This window comes from Rhipicephalus microplus, chromosome 7 (assembly GCF_043290135.1).
Source record: "Rhipicephalus microplus isolate Deutch F79 chromosome 7, USDA_Rmic, whole genome shotgun sequence".
In the NCBI taxonomy this organism is placed as follows: domain Eukaryota; kingdom Metazoa; phylum Arthropoda; class Arachnida; order Ixodida; family Ixodidae; genus Rhipicephalus; species Rhipicephalus microplus.
Window position 1 is genome coordinate 91,391,421 of NC_134706.1, and position 24,909 is coordinate 91,416,329.

The following is a 24,909-nucleotide window of genomic DNA, read 5'->3' on the forward strand; positions in this document are numbered from 1 at the left end:
CAGTCACAGGATTCGGCTAGCAGCTGAAGAAGTCTCTGTCTGTTGTCCTTTGGCAGAGTGGTGGCAACGTCGAGAACGGGTTCTGGTTCTTGATTAGGTGCTTCGTCCAATACCGACAAACATAAAATGCCTCGAATTTCTACGATATTGTCGTAGGCAGCGATAGCTGTGCCCTTCGGAAGGTGCCAGGGATCAGCACTAAAGTTGGTCAGAAGTAAGTTCGTCCGTCCACCAGTGTGACGGACGTTACTTCATGCGACCGAAATGCCATGGCTAAATACCAGCGAGCCAATTTGGTCGGCAATGCCTTCGCCATCAAACGCTTCAACAACAGTGCATGACTGTCCGGGACGACCACATCATCATCAATTATACGTAAAGTGTTACGTATTGCGTCTGAACAGTCAACTAAAGCAGAGCTATTGCGGAACGTAATTGAGCGGTCCGGGATGCTGATGACGGCACCATATTCTCTTTAGAAGTCCATCCATATGATCCGGTCCTTGCAACATGAGGTGAGGATGACGAACGTCGCCACGAAAGAAGAGCCACCGATGGCGAGTCTTGCTGTACACCTTCCGACAGGCGCCCCGCCGTGGTGGCCTAGTGGCCAAGGTACTCGGCTGCTGACCCACAGGTCACAGGTTCGAATGCCGGCTGTGGCGGCTGCACTTCCGATGGAGGCGGAAATGTTGTAGGCCCGTGTGCTCAGATTTAGGTGCACGTTAAAGAACCCCATGTGGTCGAAATTTCCGGAGCCCTCCACTACGGCGTGTCTCATAATCATGAGGTGGTTTTGGGACGTTAAACCCCACATATCAATTAACCTTCCAACAGGCATCAACAGCCGGCCGCCTGCTGTCTGTCCTCAGGTGAGATCCCGTCCACGTAGTCTTCACTTTTTTTAGGGTAACGGCAATGTTTTCACCTGTGATAGAAAAGTCGGCACCGGTGTAAACTAAGGCTTTTACTTGCTGTCTGTCTACGAAAATGGTAAGATCTGTGGTCCCAGTTTCGTCGGTGTTACAACTAGTCGGCTTTACGGCGTCCTGTGGTAAGAGTAATGGGGGCATTTTTTCGTCGCCTTGACGGCCTGCAACCTCACTCCCGGAGGTCGCCGCCTTCAGTTTACCCGGCGTGGACATGGTGACCTCCTTCCACTGAAGTTGGCTATAGTGTGGTGGGGAGAAGAAGGCGAATATTCCGGAGATGAAGAACGTGGCACACGTCCCAAACCTGGCTTGTAATTAGGCACACTGTCGTTATTGTTGGCACAGCGGTTGTCAAAATGGAACCAAGGCAAGGGGGGTCCTTGAGATTCAGCGTCCCGTCGTGGTGCGTAGTCGTCGTTAGCGCGTCAATCGTCAGACCATCGCCAAAGAGGTCGAAACGTATCGATGCGGTGCCAGCAATGACGGGAAATGTGGCCCACACCTCCGCAGGTAAAACAAAGCGGACGCCTATCCACAGTGCGCCAGGCGTCTGTTTTACGAAGCTGTGGACGCCGCAACGGCTCGTAATGTGGCAAATGCCGTGTCTCGTTGGGAGACGGCTCTTAGTACGGCAGCATATTGTACGGCGGCACGACGGCAGGGCGCCGCGGTGTCTGTTCTTGCGGTGGTGACCAAGGAACGGCTGCCGATTGCTGGTACGACGGCGCAACGGGCGGCGGGCGGCGAAAAGCGGCTGCGTAGCTCATAGGTCACTGATCGTGAGTAGGATCAGTTGTTGAAAACGCTTGGCGTATTCGTTCGCGGACGACTTCAGCGACAGACGCCGTGGGTGCTTCCATGACCCGAGTTCGCAGCTTCAGCAGCTCTTTGCGAACAATCTCTCGTAATAAATCAGACAACGAGCTTTGATTGTCAGTTGTTATAGCGGCGACTTGAATGTGGGCGTTGCTAGACAAGCGATCGTAATGCCGACATCGTAGGTGAAGCGCCCGCTCGATAGCCGTAGCTTCTTTAAATTAAGTCTGTCACGGTGTGTGGCAGGTTCCGCAAAATCCGGCGAACAATTGCTCTTCAACGCCGCGCATGAGGTAGCGTAACGTTTTGTCGTCGGTCATGTGCGGGTCAGCTTTACGGAAGAGAGGAGCCATGTTCTCAGTGAACATTGCGACCGTTTCATTGGGTTTCTGAAATCGTAACTCGATGAATGCTGTGCACGTTCGCGCCAGTCGACATTAGCAAATCTGTCAATCATCTCTCTTTTAAAGTCACTCCATGTTGACAAACTGCCTTCTCTGCTCTCGTACCAAGTACGAGTGCTGTCGTCGAGAAGAAATAGGCGCGGTAAAGCCTTCGTTCAAAAAACCACTGGTTGGTGTTGGCGACACGTTCATAGTGATCTAGCCAGTCTTCGACGTCTTCATGTGCTCCACCACCAAAACGATCAGGCACCAGCGGTAAAAAAAGAATTATCTGAGGTGCGGTTGGCAGACTACTATATCGTAGTAACTGTTCTGGAGTGGTGGTGGCCATTGGTAGATGTGAGCGGTGTCTTGTAAAGTGTTCCTGTGAGAGGGTGAACTCTGGACGGAAGCCTCACAAGCGACGACGACTGAAGCGATGCACGGGAGTGTTGACAAGTGCGTCCGGGCTGGATGAACGGCTCCCCTGGGAGTGTGGAGCATAAGACGGGGTCACGTGCCAGCACCTCCAGCAGTGTCGCAGCACAACGCGAACAAAGCACAGGTACGCCTTGAGACAACGAAAGCAGCGTGTTATCAACAGCCGAGCCGCAAGATTGTCTTCTTCGTTCTCGAGTCAAGCCAGAGGCCCACTACTTGGTGTCCGCTAAATCTCCCCATAATCGTTTTCGTCCACATGTAGACACGGGTCAATATGTATACATTACATGGTAAAGAAGAACACAAAAATAAAACGTAAATATGTATATGCTACGTATTTACATGGTATTTACACAATATTTGGGCCAGCACTAAACAAACATCAACCTACCAGAACCAGGCAGGCCTAAAAACAAGCTTCACACGTCTTTCGCAGACACACACGAAAAGCAAATACCCCTGCAGTGCCAAAGGAATTTCTCCTCACTGAGAAAGAAGAGTTCCTCCGACAAAACAGATAGCAGCTCTGTGTACAGTCACTCCAAGATCGAAAAGAGTACGCGACGGTGACGGCCTGCTGCAGCATTTCGAAGACTTCAAGCTAACACCCATACACACGACACCCTACTGCATAAGAGTCTACCCGACGCCACACGCCTACAACCGCCCAATATGCGACGTGTCAAACACACTGGCCCACCTACTACTCGAGTGCCCGTGGCGCCACGAAGATGCGAATACCAAGTCCGCAATGACTGCACGTATCGATCCCCCTAGACGAGGCGCAGGAGTCCAAGATTGCCGCACGCGACCTAGATGACCATCGGGGGCGATGGTGGCCAGAGGGTTCCTCAAATAAGAGACCCTACCACCTAGGGTGACCCCGAGCTCACAAACTCGAGAAGACCGTTTTGAAAAATAAATGTTTATTTCATCATCATTACATCACGAAATCCAGCATGCACGGCCCTCAATAAAACACGTCACGACGCATTGTCTCAAAAGACGCTTATTCATTTCCCGTAGGGAGCAGTTTGGACATGTTGCTGACTGGACCTTTTTCCAACTTTCGAGGTGGTCAAGGGTACGAAGAACCACCCCAGGCGCCACATGAAGTCCCGAAAGTGGCCAGGCAGAAATGATGCCGTCAGCACGCTCCAATACAAATGCCTAGGGCAGGTGTGGCGTGCCGGAGTAACTAACGGGAAAAAAAAAAGCGGCTGTTGTGTGAATGATAAGATTGTCCAAGACAACTACCCCAGGACAAGTCGACTGTATATGGCGAAAAATGCGACAGCTGTTGCATGAAACGAAGAAAGCTTTACTGCGGGTCGCGATAAAGATGCGCATTAGGCATCGAATACCGAAGGCGAGTGTCTAGAAAATATTATGCCAGAGTTCGCGTGAAGGATTCTTCTCCTTCTACAATTCAACAGGAAGGGCATGGCCAGTAGCCGACACCAAAGGGAAAGCAAATCATTCCTGGGAATGCTGCTGTCCTAACGGCGCATGAAAAACCAACTGAGTGCCATCGGACCAAAACAAGAAACACAAAGCAAACTGCAATGATCTGACGATGTGTGAAGGCGGCCGCTCCACGTGAGCAAGGTACCAAATGCGACCACAGAATACAGTCTGTGCAATGTACCTCCTCCCACGAAGTGGGAAGTCTAAATGCCGTGCGTCTTAATTTTTTTGTTTTATTTCGTCGAGAGCGTTTAACCAAACGGAGTTACAGATGTCATGGCAGTTGTATAGAATACCTTATATTTGAAGAGACGCAGTCATTTGAGAAGGGAAAGCGGGTCTAAGTGTGGAGTTTGAAGAGCCAATTGGCAAATACCGGTATTTGAAAACTTCAACACTGCACCTGAAATGAAACCATACTGAAAGAATCAACGCAGGATGTGAAAGGTTATCATCATATTAAAGTCACAGTGTTGTATTGTCAGCAAAAGCTGTAACTTTCACGGCACTGCCGGCCGGAAGCGCAAGACCCCTGACACGCGAATCCGCTTCTAGAGCACAGAGAAATGGGTCAAGGCTGAGTACAAAAAGAACAGGACACAATGGGCATCCCTGGCGGAACTCACGTGTATTAGAAAAAGCAGCACTCTCTCAACCGTATAAAACTAAAGTGTGTCTTTTATATCTGAGTAGGTATTTCTAATTATTTCCACAAACGAATAAGAAATACATAGGCAGTGAAAACGTTCAATAAAATTCGGCAGATCACACGTACCTGAATATCGACGTTACGCGAAGCAATGTGGAAAGAGAACGACCATGGTGCAGTTTTTTTATTGAGCAATACGTCATGAGATGATGATAAATATGCGTACAAATGTTGCACGCAGAGACAGGTGTTGAAGAGTGAAAGATGTTTATATAACCAGTTGTTTCCACGGGCGCAACGATTCCAATATTTGCATTCGTCGGCTCGACGCTACCTATGTCAGGTATTTCTTAACACATGTGCGTTAAAATTGCCCATGTGTGTTCTCGTCATTCCTCGGTAGTTACTAAGTGCCAGTCACCTGTGGCACATACCCGCATACCAGTGGCACATACTAGCGCGTGGGTATGTGCCACTGTCTGGCGGAAAGTGTTTTGACGACGTACGGGATGGGATTGTGACATTATTTATGTCTGTACCAGTGCGTCATATTCATAAAACCATCTTACCCCCCCCCCCCTCATGCTAATTTTGGTTCACGCTAAGCTAAGGGGGTGACCACGAGAGTGCCCAAACGTACAGAGCGGCTAGATAGATAGATAGATAGATAGATAGATAGATAGATAGATAGATAGATAGATAGATAGATAGATACGCTCAATGTCGCTGAAGTTCGCTAAGAAACGCTTCGCATTTAATATACGTGGGCTACAGTTTGTCAAATGCTTTCTGCTTGTCTGAAGACTCATGGAGACCACGCGCAGATCGCGACAGAGTATAGGCTATGATTTTCCCGGGACAGCTGCGTATTTCTTTTCGAGGCATCAATGAAGGCTGGTGATGACCCACCAGGGTGCTCAGCATAGCCGTCAAACGTTGGACGATCACCGTCGCTAATATTTTATAGTCGACGTTAAAAAACGTGCCGAGTCTGCAATCTTTAGGACTAACAGTTGAAGTGTCAGCTTTTGAAATAAGTACAGAGCGGTTATTGCAATTCAGTTCTGCAGAGTTTCCACAACCTATGGAGTCACTTTATCCGGTTGCCATGGTTTGGTTTACAGCATTACACGACCACCATTGGTAACGCAGCTTTCTGTTCTAAGTCAGTCCAGAGATTTTCACGAAGGTTTTAAGTATAGCGTTTGTTGAGCACTGCTGCATAGCCAGTGCATCACAGCTGTGCCCCTTTTATTTTACATTGATTGTTTAAAAATTAAGATTCCTTCTTATTGTTTTTCTCGTAACAAATCTGTCATTCTTATGACAGATTTGTCAGTTGATTTGTGTATGACAGTTGTGACGGGCAGTTATTAAAACTTCAGACGCTGTCATGCGACTATATCTACAACGAAGTAATCAACCATGTTATGAACTAAACTTATTCGACGATAGGTCTGGGTCAGCCACGACCTCCTCTATAAACTTACGCCTTGATCATGCCTTCAGCTACGTGGCAGGTCTCCTCCAAGGTCGCAGGCCGAGCTGAACAAGCTCAACACCATTATGACAAAGTTAGTCAAGGCTGCCCTAAGTATACCCAATAGTGCGTCGAACGAGAAGCTCATGAGCTTAGGCGTGCACAATACCATAGAAGAGATGGCATAAGCGCGACAGATGGCACAACAGGGACTCGCTCACTAGATTTCGTGCTGACCGGCTGTGCCCTTGCGATCTCCGACGTCAGCGCTGCTCTGGTTGACTGGGCTCGCCCTACGCAACCTCCTGACGCTGATTTCCGATGACAGCGCAGCTCTGGCCGACTGGACTCGCCCTACGCCATCTCCTGACATCGACAAGAGCTCTCGTCGAGTGGTGCCTCGTCCTCGGACTCCTGCGACCAGGTCTATCTTTCCTATCTCCACTTTACTTCCGTCGCTCGCTGTCCATGCGCCTCGATCTCTCCTTTTCTCTCTATATATACCTTTTGATCCTATCCTTTTTATCCCTTCCTACTCCTATCCCTTGTGAGCTACTCTTGAGGTATCAAACCTGATGCCGACTGTCGCCGGGCTTTCTTTTCTCTTCTTTTCCCTTTAAGAACCACATAAAATGGCACAGCAGGAAAGACTAACGAGAACACGTGCGGGAAGACTAATATTCAAAGTGATCCGGTCAGTCCCCATTAGTTCGAAGAAACCGAAGAAGGTCAAGGTTGAACTGAACGCCGAGCTTAGAGATGTGATAAGAACCACTCCCCTGCAGATAAGCATTCATTCTGAACACGATTTCAGCAGGCGAAAAGTGAGAGCGATAGCTTTATTGAAAGAAATTGAACAGGAAGGAACAACAGGCGGCCATCGTCGACGCAGCCTGGGTGAAAGGCAAAGAGGCCTACACGGCTGTGGTAGTCGACAGCTAGGGACGCCCAGACTGTACTCACTAAGGACTCCACAGTGGTGGAGCAAGCCGCGGTCGCTTTCGCTATAAGGAACAGAACATGGTCATTTGTTTATAGTGACTCCAAAGCAGCAATTACGAGCTTCTACAAGGGCAATGTCGATGGGACTGTGGTTAAACTTACGAAGAAAGTCAATGCGATTGATACTGAAATTCGATGGTTTCTTGCGCATGCGGGACAATTGGATGAACCTCGGCTCAACCTCAACGTAGTGACCAATTACCTCGCACGAGGACCCGCTTGCAGTGCCGGTAAGAACTGACCCGACGCCCGGTATTATTCCGGGTTCATAAATATCATTAATTCACATACAACGACACCACAAAATAATATTACTTGGGGCGTAGGCAACTCCCACTACCCCACGCAAAATTGAACAGGGCTCAGGCTACGTTTACTGCGAACCGGAACTTACCCCACTCCGTATTTTCTAAATAAAATTCACACGAGTGAAATTCAAGACAAGTGTAGCGCGTGCAATCGAATCTTTGGGGTCAGACACTTGCTGGCGGGCTGTCCCGCGACTCTCGCCGACCCCGAAGGACAATGGCTGTACTGGCGAAGATGGTGCAAAGCGCGTCTTATCAAGATCAACTATGGGCAGTCCAGAAGGTCCACGATGACGCCACAGGGCTGGGCCTGAGGGTACCGACGTGGACGCAGCCCGCCTTGGTCTGAAAGGACGGTCTTCAGGACACTAATAAAGTTCGGTGAATGAATGAATGCTCATGCTACCGTTCCCCGTGATGCTATATTTGCTAATGCTTGTTTACTTTTTTTAGTTCTCTATAGTGCCACAGCACTAGGAACAGCATGCCATGGCGCTACAACTCAAACCGCTTTCTAAACCGCTTTCAAGCCGTCAAACCGCTTTTCTGCACGTGCGTGCACGCGTTCGCTGTTTTTTTTACTAAGGCGCTCGTGCAGAGATTGAGTTCCGGTAGTGGAGACCCCGGAACACGGTGTAAGTACAGTGCCTAGAATATACTTGTAGCGAGAGAGGAAGACGGTATGGTGGCGAACGTGGTAGTGTGGTTCTCTCGCCCCTTTATTCTACGTCTGAAGCGGAGCCGCGTGGCTTTCCACGTCCGGCACACCAAGTGCGCTAGCTTGGTCTCTTCCTCGCGCAGCTCGAGCTCGCATCAGCTGCGCGAGAGGCGCGGCGCGGTGATTGAGAAATGGTGATGATGATTATGCACTACAGGGCTCCCCCCCTCCTAGCGCTTTGCGCGATTTGAAGTGTATATAACAAAGAAAGAGAAAGAGACTATATACATGAACGACAATCCGCAAGGTGTCCGTTTGGGAAGTCCAGTTTGTCAACGTGTAGTGACCATGGGGAGCCAGTGGGTCTCTGGTGGGCGACACTGGGAGTTGCGCTGTGGACGAAGAAGTAAGTGTTCGGAAACTGCGTTTGCGCACAAGTGGGTGACAGGATGACCATCTGAGGCTAGCTGGGAGCGCACAGAGTGTCGCGAGTGAGGATTGCAGGTAGAGAAGCGTTCAGGGTGAGGTGACGACGGGTGCACAAAAGCCGATTTGGCCCCTGTGCACGAAGCAATTAGAAGTGGCGTAGTGAAGTCTTGCAGACCCCCCATCGACAAGCAACGGCTTTGACGGTGCTTTCGCGGGCGTGCACAGCACTGGTGCCGATGTCGGTACGCAGGTGTCGTGACGTGAGTGTTATTTGAATATGAGTGGAGTTGACCACTTACGTTGGCAGTGAGTAAGTAGCATTGTACACGTTGGGAAGAGGTGAATGACGTATGCGGCTTGTAAAAGGGTGTGCCTACAGTCCAGTTACACGCCATCTCGCCTCTCGCCACGCCATCTCGCCTACGGTTTCCGTCAAGAACTCAGTAGGAGGTGTGTCATGGGATCCAGCAGATTTGGACTCTGGAGGAGGCTCAGTGCGCGTACCTTGACTTGGGGAAACACCTTCAGTAGTCGGCGCAGGTCGGTTCGTGCGCAGGTCGGTATAGAAGATGGGTGCCTGTATGCCAGGCGTGAGATGTGCGGTCTGCTGGGACATAGGCAGACCAGGCACGTCATCCTCAGGAGCGTCGGTCATAGTCGCAACAACTCGGAAGTTTGGCCGTGGTTGACAGCTTGTGGCTTCAACGTCGCCTGCGAGAGACTGCGAGGGCGAGGATGGTTGCTGCTGGCAGGACACGCAGATCATTGAGGTGAGTGGAGAGGCCCCTTCGGACATTGTCGACACTGAAGCCTTCGCGACCGGGGGGTGAATAGCAGGCGTGACGATGTCCGTAGCCGTGGTAGACACCAGGGCGTTCGGTGATGTTGCCGTCGTAAAACCTGACGTGTCAGCCGTGTTGTGAGCCATGGAGGTCGGCCGAGACGAGCCGGTGGTAAGCATGCCTGCAGCGTCGTCGGCCGAGGACGATGAAAACACAAACCTCGTGGCTGACTGGTTGCATTCAGCCCAAATGTCGAGAACCTTGGCGGATGGGCAGTCGGGTGCAGGACACACGTCGCTAGTGGCCAGACAAGAGGTTAAGTCTCGTTTATCGGACGTTGTTAAAGGCGAAAGCTTCGAGGTCGGGAAGTCAATAACGGGCGTAAGTTCACCTGTGCCTGGTTCCGAGGCGGGCGGCAAGGTGGTCGTCATGGAGTCTGGTGGGGCCACGGTTGGTAGCACACATTGCGACGCAGTGACATCCCCAAAGTCGCGGGTCCCTGGAAGCGGTCGGTACGTGAGGCCGTTGCGGGCGAGCAACGTAGTGCAGAGGGCATCGTAAGGCTACGGGCTGGTGCTTGAAGTGGCAGCGAGATGACGCGACTCTACCGGAAGGGCGTCATGAAGAATGGCGTGCATCAGCGGCTGGTCCGTGACGCCATTCAACGCAAGAACGGCATCGAGCTGCATGAACCATACCTTGGGGTAGGTCGATTGGAACGGCTGCACTGGCGGGCAGAGTTGCGGCAACATGGCAGCGGGCCGCTCGGCGAAGGGCGTGTTCTCCGGGTCACCAATGTAGCGTGAGAGGAAGATGGGACGGCGGCCAACGTGGTCGAGTCGTTCTCTCGCCTCTTTATTCTACGACTGAAGCGGAGCTGCGTGGCTTTCCGCGTCCGGCACACCAAGTGCGCTAGCTTGTTCTCTTCCTCGCGCAGCCATAGAAAAATAAAGGTTAAGAGTGGACACTCCCGTAGACCCCAGCGGCCCAATCGACCCTAGCCCACCTAGTGGTTGGTGAGAGCAAGTGGCGTGCGCTTCCTGTTTCGGTTTCACTGGCGCAAATTTTGAATTACTTTGCATAACCGACGTTTAGCTATGACGAAAGTTCACGATTTCCGACCACTATTCATCGCCCCAAATGGATAGTTTTTGTAGGTCGTTTTGATTTAGCGATTCCCTGTTTTGTTTTGTTCAGTGGTTCGTGCGAATCAGTCGTGAAATAATTTTTATTTCGATTAAGTTATAATAAAAAAAGATGCAGGTAATGATAATTCACTACGGTTTTATTCATCGCGCTTGTGTTTTTTTTTGGAACGAGTGATCAATGTATATATCAGTCAAAGAGACAGAGTATCCGTAATGTTTTATTCAAAGGCAAGGTAGAGTCTGAGAATACAAAAAGCACAATATGACAAAGGTAGACAACAAATGCATCTCGCCTTACAAATAAATTGTAACAAATACAGAGAGAACACAGACAACGCACACATCGCTAGAGTTGGCAGAAGCCGAGAAGCTGGTGAAGTATGACACACCGGGCTAGTGGGTAAGAAAGGATCTATGGCAAAAACACAGCGCACAATGCTGATGAAAAAGGAAGAAGTGACATATACACAGCAATGAAGTCGCGAATCACGCCTGGGGTTAACCGAAATAATGCATATAAAAAAGAGCACACAGAAACCACACGACACAATATAGCAGAAAGGCAAAGGTGCAGTGTGCTGGCTGTGCTTAAGAGCAGCTAGTCCAACATGAAAAAAAGCAGGCTTGATGCCTGCTTGTCCTCAGAAAGGTAGGGCTTTGCAGCTTGCTCACTACGTGAAAGACAAACTTTATGCTACAACACTGGCAGGTTTTGTGGCTTTTGTTATGTGTCGCCTTCATCAAAAACTTAAGATCCCAAGTGATTTGCGTCTGGGTGTTGCTGCGACGCTTGCGACCTAAAATAGATTATAGTCATCACTTATCCAGAATTGTGGACCTTAATTGGTGCTACGAGATCGGTATTACAGGGCTAATAAATAGCAGAAGGAAACCACTTTGGCTCATTATTTTTCACAAAGGCTCTACATCGTACGTTATCACTCAAAAGCTATATAAAAATAAAATGGCAGCGTCCGCAGCCCCATCAAACGCTACAAGTTTGAGTATTCTTTTGAAAATTTTGATGGGCGAGATGAGGAGGTTGATGAGAAGCTAAAATACGAAAAGCGTGATAACGTGAACCGTGCCCACTTCATACTGTGTTCCTTACCCGCTCGAAGACATTTCAACAAGCGGTTTTGTTATCGATATATTACTTGAGCTGGAGAGATAAAGCATACACAGTGACCAAGCGAGCCACAGTAAAGGGTACAGTTCGCCCGCATTTGCTACAAAAATACAGACAGGATAACCAACATTCTTTTTAAGGTTATGCAAATCACTTTGAGCGAATAAACAGTGTCCCTACTCCTCATAGCGGGTAACCTAAACAATGTATGCAACGAAGGAGTGGCTAGTCCAGTTGAGCTGAATATAAGCATATAAGACCATAATGAAGTCTGCTGTAACGAAGTAATAACATAACAAAGCTATTGCAGGATTCGGCTCAACTCAAATACTTTAGTGTAAACCCGCCGCTAATTGCTAACCTTTGAACTTGTCAAGCTGTATGCCTGAGATTGAAGACTGGAACCTAACCCTATCTAAGTTTCGGTTCACAAAACGCACATGCCAACATAAACGAACCCGGCAAAACATTTTCAGAAACTTCGCGCGACACCCAGCAGAGCAGAAATGAAAATCGCGAACACTTGACAGATGGTGATACAAAACATCGCACACTTTCAGGTGATGTGCAGTGGCCTCAATTATGGCAAGAAAGTGAGATTCAAGTTGTCATACGTATACAAAAGCTGCTTCTGATGGCACAGTGAGATTCCCAAAAAGTTTGCTGGGGATGCGGTATGCTTTGAGCATTGTGAAATACTGGTGGGTACCCTTAAGCATCTCACTGTCGTCTTTCAGTAACTGTGGGCAACTGCAACCGTCACATGCATTCCGAAGGAAGTGTTTGATGAGAAAACCAGCTACATAATATGCAGCGGAGTCATCGATAATATGGGAGTGAACGTTTGTCGCAAGTTCAGAGAGATCGTCTAGAGCGGGAAAGTCGTCAGGCTGTGGCTGTGCACACTCCTGATTATCTACAAGAGACGCACTGGTGAGGGAGAATGGCGAGAGCTGCTCCTGGAGGAGGTCACATTCATCATCCTCGACATTTCCGTATTCTGACAGCTTGAAGAGTTTTCTTATGCAGATGTGCTTCAGGCCACAAATAAATTGTGCTACATTGGGGTTGGTGTTGCAACCCTGTTTTGCCTAAAGTGGCCAAATATGTTCTCCAGAGGATCCTGTTGAAGCCTGCGTGTTAACAGGTATTAAAACTGTAATTTTTGGAGAGGTCGTCCCATAGTTGACAAATTGCATGAATTGTAATTTGCCAACCTACGATGGTTTGTGGTTGACGTCTGCCAACAAACTGCCATGATGCAATCCAGGGAAGCTGGCCTCGGAGGAAGTCAATCAGCTCTGAATCATTTTTCATGATTGCATGCCGCAACTTTTGCGAAGTTCTTTTTTTACTCGAACTGTTCAAGGCATCGAAAATCCTGTCCATACGATCACAAAATTGAGCTGTAGTGATGGCCGAGGCAGGCAGCACCTTCGCATACACCAATGCCGTGATAGCAATCGAAACTGATGCACTGAGGACCTGAGTTGCTCTGCTGACCTTCATATTAGAAAAAGGTTTCTGATGAACGTGCCGTTCAGTCAACTTTGGAGCCAATCGCAACCGCAACTCATGTGAGGATTGATAAAGGCTTACAATGTGCGACCAGTTAACGATGTCATCCCCAATGTATAACTTGTGTGCTTGGACATTATTGTGCGTTGTTTTAATTAAATGCGGAACATCAAAAATGTAATATACCCGCTCACCATTAACTTTAAAAAAAAGGCTTTGCTACAGTCACTCTTAGTCGGTTAGCGAGATTTACATTTGAACTGCCCTGGTCACAAATGACTGCTTTCACTGCAATATTAATGCTCCTAAGCTCCAAAATGAGTGACACCAGCAAGTTATGCATAACAGGTGATGGTGTTGATGTATGCCCTATAGTAAAAGCAACCGGTTGAACCCATTTTCTCGAAACGCCAACAAGAAGAAAAACCAGTGCTCGATCAGCGATGGTTGAAGTGCGATGAGTGCCATCATCTGTAAAACCCTGGACAACGTCTCTTGCAGCATCATAGTACAAATTCTTTTTGAGTGCTATTTTGTCGAAAACTTAAGCGCACACTCGGTCCCGTTCATTCCAAGCTTGAGTATTTGTTGCAATGGAAGAAAGGATTCCTAGAATTATGCCTAAAGTCATCTTTACATTAGCTAGCCACCTCCTTAATGAACGCCGGGAGGGCAAAGAAAAATATGGAGCCATAAATCGGTATGCTCGCGGACCTCGGAAGTTTAAGTGAAGAGCAAATTTCTTGAACCACACGGGAAACCGCTTGCCCTTGCGTTTGGGCCTCAAGCGAACACGTGCAGAAAGAAGTTTAAAAACCTCCTCGGTGACATGCGGTCGGATAACTTCAAGGGCCTTTGAAGTCGATGACGGTGCTTGGTGAGGCTGTCTCCGCTGTCTTTTGATAGATTCCCGCTGTGCTGCTACTTTGGCTTGCAGATGTTTAATGGTTTGCTTGTACTTCATTGATGGAGACATTGTCGCTGGCACACAGGAACGCACTGCAATAAACAAAAAAATGGATGTAAAAGCGAAGAACAACTAACCCCATACGAGCACTTTCCTCACTCTTTCAGACCCAAGGTGCGCAACTTTCTGTGGTGCAAAGTTTTCGATTCCACTACCTAAAAACAAACCATTCACAATGTTGACAATGCACAAAAAAATAAATAAAAATCACTGAGAGCCCACCCTTACATTTTGTAAGTGCACACGTAGTGTCCTTTTGAGGATAGTTTCCTCAGAATGTCCTAAACATAAAATAGCACATTAAAAACAGCTGCAATAAAAGCATAGTCACCATTTTCTCTAGGGCACTCAGGCGTGGAGCTGTTGGCGGAGACGTCTTCTGGAGGGTTTTGTGAAGCTTGTTCAGTGCCTCGGACAGTGCTGTCGGAACAATCTTGCCAGCGGCCTGTGGAAGTCTCTATATCAATCCACTCTGGTGTTGAAGTGAACATACAACTTACCGGTCACAGAAGTTCTATTTGTGACAGCTGAATGACTGGTTAAGGTTTTCTCCGGCAAGACGAAATCAGCGGAAATTCTTGCACCAGCTACAAGGGAGCTGCCACCTGCAGAGGTTTGGTCAACGGTCAATTTCGGTAAAAAAAAGAAATCGCGACACTGAACGCACCCTGTTCATCGGGGCACCTCAATGTGTGGGAGCCGCTTTTTGAAGCCTCTACCGCAGGTCCTGAAGAAATGAAATTACGACAGTGTATCAGTAAGAGGCTTAAAACAACACAAACTGAAGCTCATCCGCACCTTGCAGTGCAGCTTCTGTAGCCATGTCACAGTCACTACTTGAAGCGACGCTCAGAGAACCTGTATATATGTGCAGTTGGTACAAGTTACAAAGCTTGCAGCATGGGGTAACTTAAACAGCTCTTTCAAACGCATAAATTGGTCGAACGTGGAAGAAAAGAGAAGGCACCAATTAGGAAACAAGTAATTTGTGATTTTTGGAATTATCAACAGTGGCAGCTTTCACTGATGAAAGGTATACGTACATGTGCACTCAGGCTTCAAGATAACGTGAAATAGCCCTTTAAAGTCTTTTAAAACAAGTTGCGCAGGTCAAGAGCGTCAAAAAACGAAAGAATTGTAAAGCTGCTGTTAGGAAGGTAATAGCCCACAATTCACAAAATTTAAGACTTTCCAAGTGAGGCTTCTCCATCGGCTACAAAGATCTTCACGGTTAACTGTCGCCACTAATTCAATACAAGTGGCTGCTATTGCACATATCTGAGTTTCGGTCAATCACTTACATGGTGCAGCTGGTTGCACACTGGGAACAGCCATTCTTGTAAGCCTTGTGTGCCCAGGGTCCATGAAACTTTGAGCAGTAAAATGGTCGCTACAAACCCTGTACGTTGCGTACAATAGGCTGGCCGGCTTACTAAGGAGATCATCGTGTCCAGCATACTGCATCCATGCTTTCATCCTGCATTGGCAATGAACTATCAGCTGAAAGGGGAAGTGCTTGAATAGGTATTTTTTATTGTTACCCTCACTGAGCAAGTACGAACAGTAAGGCTAAAGACATGCAAACCATACAAAAGCTTTAACACACCTGCCGTCCCGTGGTATGCAGAAGAAACTCGTCCCAGGCTTCTTGTGGGTTCTGCCATTGTTGAAGCACCACGATACACAGCAGTAGCTACCGTAGCTTGGACCACCGGACGGCATGGCGTCAGCGCGGTCTGAAAATGTTAGTAAGTGGATGCTTCGCTGTGAAATTACGAAAAAGATATGTGCACGTCATAAGTGTACCAACAAACCCCTTTGAATGATTAGCTAATCGATGCACAATACAAAACCAGTGATACATCTCTGACCCATAAAACTCTGACTTGCAAAGATATACGTCAAGACCACGTACAAAGATCTTCAGAAGTTTCCAGGCCGCTATTCCTTGTAATGCAATGGTATCGCGGCCTGGGAACTTTAGAACACCTTCGTACGTACGCAGTATCAGCAGTACCTTGGGAAGAAAAATCGTAGTTTAAATTTATGCAGTAGAATTATATTGGAAACGTCAAAAAATTTGTGAGCAGCTTGCACTAGTGGCACAAGGCTAGCGAAAAAACGAAGATGATGGCCACTTGGCTAGTCCAGATTTGCCTCCGGCACACCAAGAATTATTCGTGTTCCGAGCCTTCGGGAAACGCGTCGTGAAGCATGCGAGGCCCAGCGAATGCTTCTCAATATTTTGCACCGAGCCTATGACCTAGCTGCCCAGCTACGCTCAGCGCACAGACGCTCGCGTCCGTGGCAGACGCAGCACACGTCGCCTCGGCTTGACGCCGTGCCGCCTTTGCTATACTGCATACGTTGCACAATGTTCCCATCTAGCCGCCGCATAGAGCCACAAACTTTCTTTTTAGCGAACCTCCCAGTCCTTACAAGCTTCAGAAAAAGATTACAACTGCGTGAATGAGACGCCACGTAAAAAACAAACTCGCACACTCGAAGCGCAACGTGTGTGTGTGCATCTTTCTATGTTTGTTGCATGGTGTCTTATTCGCGCAAGTGTAACCGTTTTCTGAAAAAATGACCCAACAAGACCAACAACATGTCATTCAACAAGCTCCGCTTGAAAACGTGCCTCACCTGTTATCTCACGCACGAAAACGCCGACGCAGCCGACGTTGACGAAAGCGACGAAAGCTTCTCGCTGTCAGTCATGCATGGGCTTGTCGCTGGGTAGATGGTGTTTATGACAGTACGGCTGAAAAAAAAATAATCGCGTAAGGTGTGTTGAATAAATTGTTTTTATGTATAAAGAACATACCAAATTTGGCCGTATAATTAATATTTTGTAGAAACAATTCTGTTGCATTGATTATAACAGTTTTTTTTGCGCTTGCGCCCTCTGACGTTTGGTGAGAGCACTAGTTCGTTACGTAGTCGTGACGCACTTCCTGAGGCCAGGTTTCGCGGAGTGTCCGCTCTTGTCTTCTTCTTTCTCTATGGCGCAGCTCGAGCTCGCATCAGCTGCGCGAGAGGCGCGGCCCGGTGATTGAGAAATGATGATGATGATCATGCACAACATAATTACTAGTGTGCCGACCACCAAGCGTTTCCAGTGGGAGATGCTGGCACTGCCGATGATGTCTTCCTCTGGAGCCCACCAGCCGGCAACACCCTTAGCGACCGTGCTATCCGAGCGGTGGGGCGCACCGAGAGCGCGCGTCTCACGCGCGTTTAATGCGCGTTGCTTGCGCTTTGGATGCACTTCGGATGCACGTTCGTTAACCCAGTCGGTTGTGATGTAGTTGAGGAGAATTTCTGCTGTTGCGCACATAGCGCATGCCTCCGCATGTCTTTGCCGTGTTTCTTTCCTGTGCTGGTTGTTCACGCTTGTTTTCTCGAATTCTTTGCACGGTGAAGTTGATTTCTCGCTGATACCAGCGTCGCCAACACCGGCATTTCTACGAAATAAGCTCTTTATTGCTGTTGCGTTAATATTCATTATTTTTCTTGCACCACTCGACAATGTCCGCATTGGTTCCGGGTGTTTCAACAATTGTGTCAAAAATCCTTAAACATGAAAAGCAAATTATGTGCTGTAGCACTCAGACAATGATGGTTATAGAATTAAACTATTTTCGTTTAATACGTTCAGCTAGCGCCAACCTCATTGTAGAATTGAAGTTCATGCGAAGAACTCATCCTACCTTCGAGCAATAAAAAAATTGGCTTATAATAGGTAAATGATGTGGCATAAATAAATCAACGAGCTGCCGCGTGTTTCTCTGTTAAATTTTGTCGAACTTCATCAAGGTAGGCTTTTTTTCTCGAAAACCACGCGTATTCATTTATTTATTGATAATTTTTTGTAATAAAATCTCAATATCGTGTATTGTACTAATGACAACGGGGTGTTTGCACGTTTGTAAAAGTGCAAGAAGTAAAATTGGCCCCGTACCTGCATGTAATCTACAAATGTCGTCGAAAGACGATAGTGTTGCGTCTGGAGAGATTGAACAAAACGTTTATTTGATGTTCTGCGCAAGAAAATTGGTGAATGGTATTCTGGAGGCGCTGCGTTCAACGGAGGCGCACGATCGTGCAGCGAAGGCGAACGTGCGTGCAGCGGAGGTGAACGAGCACACCAGGTGACGTCACACGTGAGACATGAGCGCTATATGGCAGTTATCTTGAAAAACAAAACGCGTGGCTCTGAGATCGGCGTGCGCGCCCTTTTTAGAAGTGACAAGGTGTAGAACGAAAGGTGACAGGTAGGTGCCGTCACCATGTCGTCTCAGCAAGGCGTTGGAAACACTTCACTTTTTGTGCAAGCGTTACATGGTCAGTGCCGCGTGATAATCCTTACTGTCCTTAGAATAACTTATGAATGCTTTTTCTAGTGAAAGACGCACATACAGAATATATACGTGTTGTTATGGTGCCTCATATATGCGCGATAATTGCTTTTTATTTGAAAATCGCACAAATATGAACGCTTAACCTTGAGCAACATTGGTGGGCGCTGCGGATGGGGTCGGCCGTTTGGGATAAGCGCTGGTGCCATTTAAAGTGGCCGGTACCGTTAGGGCGGACAAACATACAAATGAACAGACAGGCAGACCAAAAGTTTTGCGTCGAAGGTACCGAAGAAAGACTATCGTCTTTAGAAATATCGCTTTGTTTACGCATCGCCTCCCAACCAGTGTTCTACAGTTCCAAGCGGGCTGGGAGAGCCCATCGGGGCGTGTCGTATGAGCACGTTGGCGCAGAGGCGGTTGCGGCCGTGGTAGAGACGCCGCCGCCACCACTCCGCTCGGGCTCGGGCCGCTCGTCCATTGGCTAGGCACAGCACGGTCTCTGCGGCTATCGCGGTCTGGTGGCCGCTGGTGGAAGGCATCATTCTCCGTGGAACCACGACGGCCGCGATCGGCACACTAGTAAGAATATTATAGGCACTAAATTGTAAGATACAAACACTTTAGATGGGGACACTCGCGAGACGCGATCGACCAGATAAAGTAACAGCGACGCGCGTCCGTCGGAATGCTGACGGCAGCGTACCTATCAGCGAGGACACGCAACTTGAAGACAGAAAGAGGCGTTGCTATAACAACCAGTCCTTCACAGTAAATTCGATTGAAATGGCCTAGAAACGTTCTTAATGCCAAAGAGTGAACACTGATTACCGTTGTCTGCAAGCGTAACGGGGGCTTGAGTCACGCGGAGAGCACGATCTACATGCCTCTCTTGGAACGTATGCTGGTATTTGAAGTGGTTCCCGCGCGTCCTGTGAACTTAATGGGGCGTAACAAATGCGCACATAACTGACATGCTTTTCAAAATTTTGTATCAAGCCGTTCTTTACTGAAATGCCCTATTTAGTACGGCAAGCTTGATCTGCCAAGCGCGCGAACGACATGGGGGGACGCACATGCTTTTGATGACGAGTAAAGCAGATCTTAAATAAGACCACGTGACTGCTCTTAAAAAAGAAAAGAAAAGACTTAGATACTGTGACCAATTTGTTGACGTGCATTACATAGATGCCACCGGTGTTGCGCCAAATTCTATTTCACGGCTTCTTTGGGTGCACGTTAAAGAACCCCAGGTGGTCAAAATTTCCGGAGCCCTCCACTACGGCGTCTCTCATAATAATATTGTGGTTTTGGGACGTTAAACCCCACAAATCAATCAATCAATATTTCACGGCTTCAATGATAACTATATGGCGAAACGTTAACGACCATGTGATTAGCCGCTGGCAGACAAGTTTACGGGGGACCCTACGCTTATTTTATCGCTAATTTCACCATCCGTTCTTACCGTGCACAGAGAAAAGGATTATAGTTTTCTTTTCGCATTGGACAATCAACAGACCTTTTAAGGAATACCACTACAAACCTGCTCACAAAAAGCAGTGAGTGCACAACATAATACAGTAAAAAAAAGTTCACTAGACCTGTAACAGAAAAAAAAATGGCAGATCCCACGTGCAGTGAGAATCTATGGTATGCGAAGCACGAATTGGAAAGGTTTTTTTATATGTCACTTTAAAGTCAGCAGAACGTTACAAGGTAAAGGTAAATAACGCCGTTTATGACTTCCATGTCACGAATATTATGTTTTAATGTGTCGTTTACCTTCGTCATCCATATACGTAACGTGATACCAAACTTAGCATATATGGAGCTAGCGATACGGCTGCGAGCACACTATGAGCGTGGTATGTTGTCATATTCTTACATGACACACGTGTGAGGATTTTGATGTTTGCACCAGTCATATACTTTCGTAATCAATTGACGTCACGTAACCCCAAATTCGGTATATGTGGAACTAGCAAAACAGCCGCGAGTGCATCATGAAGGGCCCAGTATACTCTAATGTAGCGTTGACACGCGCGCATACTGGGCACAGCGACGCTACCTTAGCATAACGCGAGCACTCTGACGCCAGAAGCAACCGGCATGACCAGCGTCCGTCTCCCTACGGCCACCGGTTCACGCCGATGCGTTAACCAGACAACAATGCGTCTCCCCCTCTTCGTGACAGAAGGACGCCGGACGCACTGAAACGTACATGCGTCAAAGCAACGCAGCGCAGCGTGCGCCTCGAGTATATGGCAGGACAGGTGCCTGGCGTGGCAACGCCGGCATGACGCGACGAAATGAACGCTGGTAAGCACGCGCACCGCGTCACGTCGGAACGTATTGCCACCTTGACTGTGGCATGAAGTCAGGTTCTCACATGATACCCATCTCATGATTATCGTGTTTGCACCAGCGGCATACCTTCGTCAGCCGTTAGCGTCACGTAATACCGAATTTGGCATATGGAAAGCTAGCAAAACGGCCGCGAGTGTATCATCAGTGTGGCATATAGTCATGTTGTTTTATGACACGCATGTCATGATATCATGTTTGAATGTGTCATTCACCTAGTCGCCGTTCGTGTCACGTAATGCCGAGTTTGGTACATGTGAAGCTTGCGAAACGGCCGCGAGCGCATCATGATCGTAGCATTGTTTCATGACCTGCATCTCATGTTTAACATGTTTACACCAGTATTATACCTGCGTCATCCATTCATGTTCTGTAATACCAAATTTGATATAAGTGAAGCTAGCGAAAGGGCTGCCAGCGCATCACGATTGTAACATGTAGCATAATTTTACATGACACGCATCTCATGATTATTGTGTTTGCACCAGTCTCGTATCTTCGTCATTCATTCACGTCCCGTATTACAAAGTTTGGTATATGCGAAGTTAGCGAAACGGCCGCGGGCGCATCATGAGTGTGGCATGTAATCATGCTGTTACATGACACGCAAGTCATGTTTTTGATGTTAGGGTCTGTCTCTTGTGTTCGCCATGCAATCATGTCATACCATACTAGTTTTGCAACAATCCTTGTGAACGAAACCACCGAGACAGCTGCAGGACCGGGAAGTGCAAATCATGATATTCATTGATTGTTTTGTGTGTTTTAACGTCCCAAAACTACCATATGATTATTAGAGACGCACAATCTAGTCATTCATGACACGCAGGTCATGATTTTTTGTTACGACTAGTCAAATGTGTTTTTCATACAGTCATGTTGCGTCATACCAATGTTTGGTATCGATACCTATATCGAAACGGCGAGGAGAGCTAAAACTCATAGGTGGCTAGATAGATAGATAGATCGATAGATAGATAGATAGATAGATAGATAGATAGATAGATAGATAGATAGATAGATAGATTAGATAGATAGATACGCTGAAAGTCGGCGAAGTTGGCTCAGAAATGCTTCGCATTTAAAACAAAAAACCACACGATGCGAGCAGCTCAAACCAGCAGTGAGCCACCCTACCTGGATAAAAAAAAAGGTTCGTTTAGTGATAATGATAGTACTAGCAGCACCATCTCACCTCGCGATATAGCAGTTTAGTACACCACCACTACTTCTTTACGTCTTATTTTGATAAAACAGTTCAAAGGTGCAGTTTGCGTTCTCTAAATTAGTGTAGGTGTTCTCTGGCTGGGCTCCTTTCAAGGCGATGGCAGAAGTAGGTGAAGGCGAATTTCTGGCAGCAACGGTACCCGCCCTCGGAGCAAAAAAAGCATTCGATTTCTCCACGGTACTCTTCGGGGAGGTGGGGGCATTATTTTACAGCGAAAGTAGGGTTGAGATCACAATTTCGACCTCGCGCAGCGCCGTAGTTGTCCACCTCCGCCCCCGCCTCCGCCGGTGTCCATACCCACTGTCACACGAAAAAAGAACCTAGTACAAAAGACACACAGGGGCTCTAACCCAGATTCGCTGGGCTCCAGCCCAGAATTCTACCACTGAGCCATGCCGGTGCTTGGGACTTGTTGGTAAACTTGCCTTAGGCAGGCTTGATTTCGGGAAAGCAACCACGTTACTACGACTTATAAAGCGTTCTAAAAGAATGGAAAACAACCAGTCGTCGCACAATGCTAATAGCATAAGCAGTGGGCCGTCCAATCCTCAAATTCGTTATAAAAGCTTGTTCTTGCTCTACTAATAACGGTGGCGCATACCCATTTCAGGCCTAATTCCTCATGGTCGTGAGCCATTGCATGAAAAATTGGCACAAAATCATTTGCAAGTGTTTAGCGGATACCACGCTTCTCTGAAGAATTACGAAATATAGCTTAAGAAATGCCAGCCTATTACCCGAATTTTTCAATATTAAAGCCGTAGTGGGTATTAAGCAAGTCGGCTCGCAGCAGCTACCCAATGAGCGTTTAGAAGAGGCTCTGAAAGGCCGTAGTTCTAGTAGTTTTTGGTTCAATGTGTCTAGGACTGCATAGACTAGAACATTAGAAGGAAGACCGCACCCTGCGAGGCCGCACCTACCCCACGCAGCATCCTGTGAATAAAGTATTTTTTTTCTCTCTCTCTTTCTAGCTTTTGCTGTGAGTGTGCTGCGCTTTCCGCGCAGGCCTGGCGTTTTAGGGGAGAAGCTCTTTATAGCGACACCCGTTCGTGCCTCGTAGCCGTTGTAGTAGTGTGTAACAAGTATAACATTGTGACCTCCAAGGTGGTGCCAGCGAGAGATTTCTTCTCTGCGTTGTTGAACAATAAAAGATAGTGCTCAATGTACATGCCAATGGCCGCTAAGGGGGAATGAGAGTCAGGAGAATTTGGCTTTTAGATAACGTGCACGGTGCAAATTTTTTATTGTTCAACAATGCACAAAAGACAAAAAAGGGTTGCTACGTTATACTCGCTGGGCGTAACCTCCTAGGTTTTAGAAAGGTTTAGCGAGCGTTGGGCCATAGTGCCATGAATACAGTGAGCTAGTATATGCCATGAACTCGAAGTGGTTCAAGGTGGGAAGTAGACACAAAGCGCAAGCCATAAGAAAGTGTGCGTGTGCCTCCTCTCGTTCAGTCCTTGGAATGTCCGCTGGATGGCGGTGCTTCTATATGAGGAATATATTGTTACCACATATGTATTTAGGTATCTGCACCTGTGTAGAAGGAAACAGGGTGGTGGCAGAAGAAGAGGACGTTAGGGTGACGGCAAGAGCTCGCTGGTGCGCGTTGACTGCTGTATACCGCCCAGTAGACCGTTAAGTCGGCTCTGAATAAACCCCTCTCGTAGACGTAACAGAGTGGTGGAGGTGCTGGGTACGGCACGTCGACGTACAATGGAGCCACAGCTGTTCGGAGTTCACCGGAGCCGTCGTCTTGCCGGTCTGCCACCGATAAAAACCGTCATGGCCGAGAGCGAAGGTCGGGAATCAACTGCCTTGACTTCGCGCAGGTTTACGCTGGCTACACCTAGGCATCACTACATGGAACCCCGCCCCTTCGCGGGAATGGCAAGAGAAGATGTGGACCCGTGGCTAACGCACTACAAAAGGGTGAGCCGGTACAACCACTGGAACTTTATCGATCAGCTGGATAAAGTAGCACTGTTTCTCACGGACACTGCCCTGATGTGGTATGAAAGCCACGAAGAGTCCTTGACAACGTGGGCTCTTTTTTCTCAAGAACTGAAGAAGTGTTTTGGTGACTCCGACTCAAAGAAGAAAAGAGCGGAGCAGACTCTAGCTGGAAGAGCTCAGACTCCTGGAGAAACATGCACTGCTTATATAGAGGACGTTCTTAAGCTTTGCAACATTAAAAACCCGCAGATGTCTGAAGAAGACATGGTCGGACACCTCTTGAAAGCCATAGCGGAAGACGTTTACAATTTTCTGATAGGCAGGGATGACCTGACCTCTGTCTCCGACGTCCAACATCACTACCGCACGTTTGAAAAACTTAAGACTTGTCGCATTGCCCCGAGGCAAATGTGACAACGATCGCCAGCGTCGACGTGAGCTCGGCCACAGACCTTGCCGCTACTATTCGGGCAATGGTGCGTGAAGAGCTTCAGCGACAAGGTGGTGGGGTTGACGAAACCATTCCTTATCCACCTACTAATCCAGTCTACTACACGGCGGCGCCATTAGCTCATTTGCCACCATCAGTATGTGTGACAGACGTCAGCGAAACTGGAACTCCGTGGCCACGTCGTGACTCATTCGCGGCCGACCAGCGATATGGCCAACGCCTTCGTCACGGCCCCGCCACACAGAGGTGGGCAGCTCCGCTCAGCAAGCTCGTCACCGACCCTTCCCAGCTGAGTGGTCTCAGCATTGGTTCGGCGGCCGTCCTCTACCAGTCTGCTACAACTGTGGCTTCAAAGGCCACAATGCCAGGTATTGCAACTACCGGCCGCCGCCAAGGTATGACCGATCACCGAAGTATAACCGTTCCTGCGTTACCGG

The 24,909-nt window shown here is 48.0% G+C and overlaps 1 long non-coding RNA gene across 1 annotated transcript; it reads right to left on the reverse strand.

Moving 5' to 3' along the window:
• Positions 1-10,678: 10,678 nt before the first annotated feature.
• Positions 10,679-14,870, reverse strand: LOC142767556 (uncharacterized). Its single transcript, XR_012884985.1, has 3 exons — positions 14,610-14,870; positions 14,441-14,554; positions 10,679-14,141 (listed from the first exon to the last, which is right to left on the reverse strand). It is a non-coding gene; the product is annotated as an uncharacterized LOC142767556 (long non-coding RNA).
• Between the last annotated feature and the right edge of the window lie 10,039 nt (positions 14,871-24,909).